Below are 7,199 nucleotides of genomic sequence, written 5' to 3' on the forward strand. Positions count from 1 at the left end.
TAGTTATCAATTTAAATAATTAAGAGAAAATTAATTGTTTTTTAAAATTTTATCCTAAATATTAATTATTCTAGAATTAAGAGGCAGATTGATAAAAAATATATTAATCAAACAACACTTTTAATTAATTTTTTCTTAAGAATTGTGTCAAAATCTTATCATAATAACTAAAAAGTGACGTAGAAAGTATTAGCCAATGAACAAGTAATAACTCAAGGGGTTAAGAGTCAATTTGGTACTTCACACTAATTATTTAGCGATAATAATATAATTGCCGCTATCTTATATTTAGTTAGTGAAAATAATACAATTATTGTTATATTATATTTAGTGACAATAATAAATGTGAGTATTTATAAAAAATACACTATATAAATATCGTTAAAGAGTTTAACAATTCTGAATGCAATGACATTAACTCAATTGTCGTTAAATATTTTTTACGATAGTAAATATTATCACTTAAAGAAAAATCTATTATAACTTGAAGATAAATGTGAGCTGTACAGATTGAAGAAAGAAGATGAAGATGAGCAGTAAAGAGAAGAGACAAGAAGCAGAGAAACGAAAGAAGAAAGAGTAAAGTGAGAGAGAGAGGAGATATTTTTATTTCTTCAGCTCAATACTTCTAATTACAATTAGTGTGTATATATATACACTTTGTTATACTAGTTAACTAAAATCAGTTACACTAACAACTTTAACAACTTGTTAGTTACACTAACTAATTTCTGATAAAATGACAATTCTACCCTCCAACTAGTTAACTTCTCACAATACTCCCCTCCAAGCTAGGAGGTGCAAATATATTCAAAACTCCTAGCTTGGATAAAAGATGTTCATGCTGCATCCTGGACAGTCCTTTAGTTAATATATCTGCAGGTTGTTCTTGAGTAGGTAGATAGTCCACCTTGATCAAGCCTTGTTGTAACCTGTCTCTAATGAAGTGACAATCTATGTCTATGTGTTTTGTTCTTTCGTCATAGACTGAATTTGCTGCAATTTGGATTGCAGCCTTACTGTCATTGTAAACTTGTACTGATAGCTTAATTTCAGCTCCTACTTCTTTCAGCATTCCAAGCATCCATACCAATTCTGACACAGTGAAGGCCATGCTCATATATTCAGCCTCAGCTGAACTCTTTGATACTGTTGTTTGCTTCTTGGCTTTCCATGAAACTAAGGATTTTCCAATTACAATCATGTACCCTGTTACAGATTTCCTGGTGAGTGGACAAGAGGCCCAATCAGCATCACAAAAGGCAGTGATCTTATGGTCTGAGTTGCTGGACAGTAGTATTCCTTGTCTAAGTTGCTTCTTCAAGTATCTTACCACTCTTAGTGCAGCTTCCATGTGGGATATTTTTGGTTGGCTCAAAAACTAACTTAGTGTCTGAGTGCTGAAAACAATATCTGGTCTTGTCATATTGAGATATAATAGTTTCCCTATGAGTTTTTGATAACTGACCTGGTATATTAGAGGATCATCAGCTGCTTTTTGCCTTTTCTTCACATGTTGATCATACTCCCTTTAGTTTGACATTAACATCTATAGGTGTTCCTGCTGGTTTAGCTGCTCCCATTCCAATTTCTACTATAAGCTCAAGGGCATATTTCCTTTGATGTATTAGTATCCCTTATGTGGATCTTGTAAACTCAATTTCCAGAAAGTATTTAAGCTCCCCTAGGTCTTTCATCTTGAAGGCCTTTCGTAGAGCCTCCTTTGTGTCTTCTATTAACTTCAATGAGCTTCCAGTGATCAGCATGTCATCCACATACACAAGTATAAGTATAATTCATGTTTCTGATTTGCTGATGAATAGTGAGTGGTCATATTGGATCTGTTTAAATTTAAGGGAGATAAGGGCCTCAGTGAACTTATGATTCCACTGTCTTAGGGCTTGCTTCAGTCCATATAGGGACTTTATCAGTCTACACACCTTCTCCCCTTGACTGACAAAACCCTGAGGAAGGTGCATATAGATTTCAGCATCAACGTCCCCAAGAAGATATGCATTGAACAGATCCATTTGATGGATGTGCCACTGGTTGGAGGCAGCAAAAGCTAGAATAGACCTCACTTAACCATTTTCACAACTGGAGAAAATGTTTTTTGTAGTCAATACCTTCTTGCTGACTGTAACCTTTGGCAACTAATCTGGCCTTGAATCTTTCTACCTCACCTGTGGACTTGTATTTGATTTCATAAACCCACCTATAACCAATAGGTCTTTTACCTGCAGGTAAGGCAGTGAACTCCCAGGTATTGTTGTTTTCTAATGCTTGAATCTCTGCTTGCATAGCATCAACCCATCTTGGATCCTTGATGTCATCTACATAGCTGGTAGGTTCTGTTATAGTAGAAGTAGCAGGAATATAATTCTGATAGGTGGGAGATAGATAAGAATAGTTCACATAGTTAGATAAAGGATATTGAACATCACTGGTTATATTTAGGGAAACAAAGTCCCTCATCCATGTTAGAGGTTGCTTAGATCTTACAGATCTTCTAGGAGCACTTGGACCCTTAGTAAGGGTTACTTCTGCAATGGTTGATTCCTCAGAGCCAGCACCATCAGCAGCATGTATTTGATCCTCAGAATGCTCCACAGTAGTATACTCACATCTTGCATCAAGGCTTGGATTCTGATCAATATTGTTAAAAGATATGGAAGCCATAGTAGATAAACTTGGAATAGTCATATCTGCTACTTGTAAACTGTCTACAAATAGCTGTTGTGAATCAGCATCAGCTTTATTGGCAAATGGAAAGATATCCTTCCTGAAAATAACATCTCTACTGATAAAGAATGATTTGTTAAGTAAGTCAAATAAAATATATCCCTTGTGCACTTCAGAGTAGCCCATGTGAGCTGCTAACCTTGACTTGGGCATGAGTTTGTCATGCTCAGTAAGATTTTTAGCAAATGAAAGACATCCAAGAATCTTCAAGTGAGATAGCCCTGGTTTGATGCCATATAGTCTTTCATAGGGAGTTTGAAACCCAATTATATTGCTAGGAAGTCTGTTCATGAGATAGGCTGCAGCTAGAATATAGTGACCCTAAAATTTGATAGGTATTTTGGCTTGAAATCTCAGAGCTCTTGTCACTTCCAGCAGATGTCTATGCTTTCTCTCAGCAACACCATTCTGCTGAGGGGTATAAGGTCAGGACCTTTGATGAATAATGTCCTATTCTTTGAACAAATTGTAGCACACAGAATTAACAAATTCTGTACCATTATCAGATCTGAAAATCTTCACAACTCTGTCAAACTGTGTTCTTGCATATTGCAAGAACATTTGAAGAGATACAGAAACATCTGACTTAAGTTTAAGTAAAAATAACTAGGTCATTCTTGAAAAATCATCCACAATTGTAAGAAAGTATTTATTACCATCAAAAGTAGCTGCATTATAGGGTCCCCAAAGATCAACTTGTATCAAGTCAAAGCATCTACTGCTTTTAATACTGCTAGAAGGAAATACAGGTTTAGTTTGTTTTGCAAATGGGCAAACCAAACACTTAGACATCTTACACATAGTGGTTTTATTGTCATCAAACATCTTTGAGAGTACTGTTGAAGAGGGATGTCCAAGCCTTTGATGTCATAGCTCCATGTCTGACCCCTTACCATTTGAAGAAATTGTATCAATAGCATGAGTAGATTCCTTGACATTATTGACACTACCTTGAGTTAAATGTCTCCACAGCAGGTATAGTCCTCCTTCTTCCTTACCAACTTTCTTCACCTTCCCAGTGTAAAGCTTTTGGAAAATACAAAAATTAGGGAAGAAAGAGACTGAGCAGCCTAATTCCCTTGTTATTTTGCTGACAAACATTAAGTTATATTTGAACTCAGGTATATGAAACACATTAGTAATCACACTTCTAGCTAATAGATTACAAGAGCTAATGTGAGTAACTTGTGTAGTACCACCATTTGGTAAGCATACATCCTTGGGAGTGTCAATCTTGATGACAGATTCTTTTTGTAACATATCTAACTTAAATACCATGTGATTTGTTGCACCTGTATCCACAATCCACACATCACTATTTTCAGTTACAAATAAGGATTTACCTGCATTATTTGCCTTATTACAGATGTAGTAGCTCTTGACTGTTGATTCATCATCTTGAGTATTTATTCATATTATTCCTTTGTGAATGTGCACCCTTGAAGTAGTTGTTTGACATCTTTCTCAGCCTGACTCAGAGTTTTAGTTGAAGCTCCAGCTGATGTTGTGTCTGTAAAGTGTTGTCCTATAATATTCCTACCCCACACTGATTCATCAGTTACATTTGTATTCAATCCATAGGAGAAATTAGCTTGACCTAATTTTTGAGTATGATTAGAGAAGCTAGATGTATCAACATATGTACTTTGTGCCTTTCTCTTGGACTTGAAATCTGGTGGATATCCAATAACCTTGTAGTAGAATTCTTTGGTATGGCCTCTACACTTACAAAAGACACAAAGTAGAGGTGTATTCTTCCTGTACCTGTTACTTACACCTGAACTATTGCCACCTTTAGAGTACATAGCAGCTGAGTCTAGAACAGATGAATGTAATTCCAAATTATTGATGCTTGTAACTACAGATTTTTGGCTCTCATCTCCTACTATCATGGCATATGCTTGGTTTACAGTTGGTAATGGATCTATCATGAGAATTTAACTCCTAGCCTGAATGTATGAATCATTTAATCCCATTAGAAATTGATACAGCTTTTGTCTATTCATGTGAGCTACAAATCCTTTGGACTTTTCACAGTTGCAACAAGGCGAGGGCACTAACACTTCAAATTCATCCCATAATGCTTTCAGCTTCATATAGTATACCGAGACAGAGTTAGTACCTTGTTGTAGAGTAACAATTTCTTTGTGTAAACTGTAAGTCCTTGATCCATCTACTCTATCAAACCTCTCTTGTAGATCATTCCACACTTGCAATGCACTTGAGGCAAATGCAATTCCACTAAGTAAACTCTTTGAGACTGAGTTCATTAACCACGACAAGACAATTGCATTTACCCTCTCCTATTGACACCACAGTTCTTCACTGTACATGTCATTTCTGCATGTTCCATCAACCAGCCCCAACTTGTTCCTCCCTAACAAGGCTAATTTGTCTGAACGACTCCACAGAGTGTAGTTCTCAACACCAGTTAGTTGAAAAGAGATGATGCTAACTCCACTTACATCTATAGGACTAAGGAATAACGGGTGATTATAGTCAATACCTTATCCTTGAGTGAGACTGCTACTCGAGGAGGCGGGCACACTAGCTTATTGGTGATTTTGTTTGAGATTTTGAGGTGAACTTGCTGCTGCTGCCATGTCACCTGCCATTTCTTCAAACAGTAACACAATCGCGAAATTTTAACTCATACGGAGCTCTGATCTGTTGATCTGTCAAACACAAAACAAAAACCTATGAATCAGTGAATCTCATTGCGATTCTTTGACTCTACATCGAGGATCAACTTCTCACAGTGATAACTGTGACGATCCGCTCTGATACCATGAAGATAAATGTGAGCTGTACAGATTGAAGAAAGAAGATGAAGATGAACAGTAAAGAGAAGAGAGAAGAAGCAGAGAAACGAAAGAAGAAAGAGTAAAGTGAGAGAGAGAGGAGATATTTTTATTTCTTCAGCTCAATACTTCTAATTACAATTAGTGTGTATATATATACACTTTGTTATACTAGTTAACTCAAATCAGTTACACTAACAACTTTAACAACTTGTTAGTTACACTAACTAATTTCTGGTAAAATAACAATTCTACCCTCCAACTAGTTAACTTCTCACAATATAACTACATGTCTCTTTTATTATCGTGAAGCTCAGTTCAAATCATTTTTCTAGTTATTTGTTTTTCAGATATCTCCCAAACCTTCTCCCATATATATACATCTTTAAAAATTGGTTAACAGAAGATGAAAAAACTTTCAATGATGTTTGATATTTAGACACAAAAATAGTTACATGAAAAAAGAGATTTTATTCATATGGGAACGTTTTATCCTTTAATGTGGACTTTCTAATGCGAATTCAAATTTAATCGAACTCTAATAAATACTGGACATCGGGTGAAAAACAAAAAAAAAAGATTATATTAATAGAAAAAATTGGAATATAAAAGATATTTTTCTAAATAACTTTCACCACCTAATTAAGAGCTGCTACTTATAGGCTAACTAACTGCCTATAGCTGTCATCACTTGGCCACTAATCTCACATAACCACTTATCAACAGCCTTCACTATTGTAAGCTTCCATCAAATGTCGTGGCAGAGTTATATTTTTTAATAGCGAAATTTAAAATAAAAAAAATAAATAGATAAATTATTCGAAAGGAATTCAATATTTATATATATAAATAAAAAATATATTTAATCACGAATAAATAATATATAATTACGTGCTAGGCATGTGCTGTGATCACAAATATAGAACTTTAACAACATTTAACAATCAATAATTACGTGTTAGGCATGTGTTGTGATCATATAGGTATTCAACATTTAACTATATTTATTAATCGGGCTCTTATGCGGGTATTGAATATTGGGTGAAAAATTAAAAAAAAATTAATTGATATTGTCGTCGAAGGACTAAAATAAACGTATACTTCTACAGTTTCAATTTATTTGGCATACTTTGCTTTAAACTTATTTTAAAAAGAATGACTTTTTTAACAACTTTTTTATTTTAATTTTTTACCTGACATATTTAAAAACACAAGATTAATAAATATTTTGGTACATTTGATATATATTTAATTTATGATCATGTATAAAATTTAAAAAACTTCTTTATTTTCTTAAATTTTGTATCAAATTAAAATAGATCAAATAAATTAAAATAAATAATAAAGAGCTAGAGATCCATTGTGGTAATAGGACGGCCACATAGATTATAGTAGAGATCCCATTATAGTACTAATTATTTTTTTTGGTAAAAGATGACAATAGAACTTAATATGCATCATTACATGGCAATGCGATAGAGCTGCTATTAAATATACGGGTAGGAGTAATTATATTATATTGTTTTAATATACTAGATGGTTTAAGTAGTCTAATAAAAAGAGTTTCCTCCTTGTCTATATTTAGCTTTTTTGATACAAACAAGGGCGGAATTATCCACTATACAAAAGAGTTTTCTGATAGTTTAGACCCCTCCT

The sequence above is a fragment of the Solanum dulcamara genome, chromosome 3, assembly GCF_947179165.1.
Source record: "Solanum dulcamara chromosome 3, daSolDulc1.2, whole genome shotgun sequence".
In the NCBI taxonomy this organism is placed as follows: domain Eukaryota; kingdom Viridiplantae; phylum Streptophyta; class Magnoliopsida; order Solanales; family Solanaceae; genus Solanum; species Solanum dulcamara.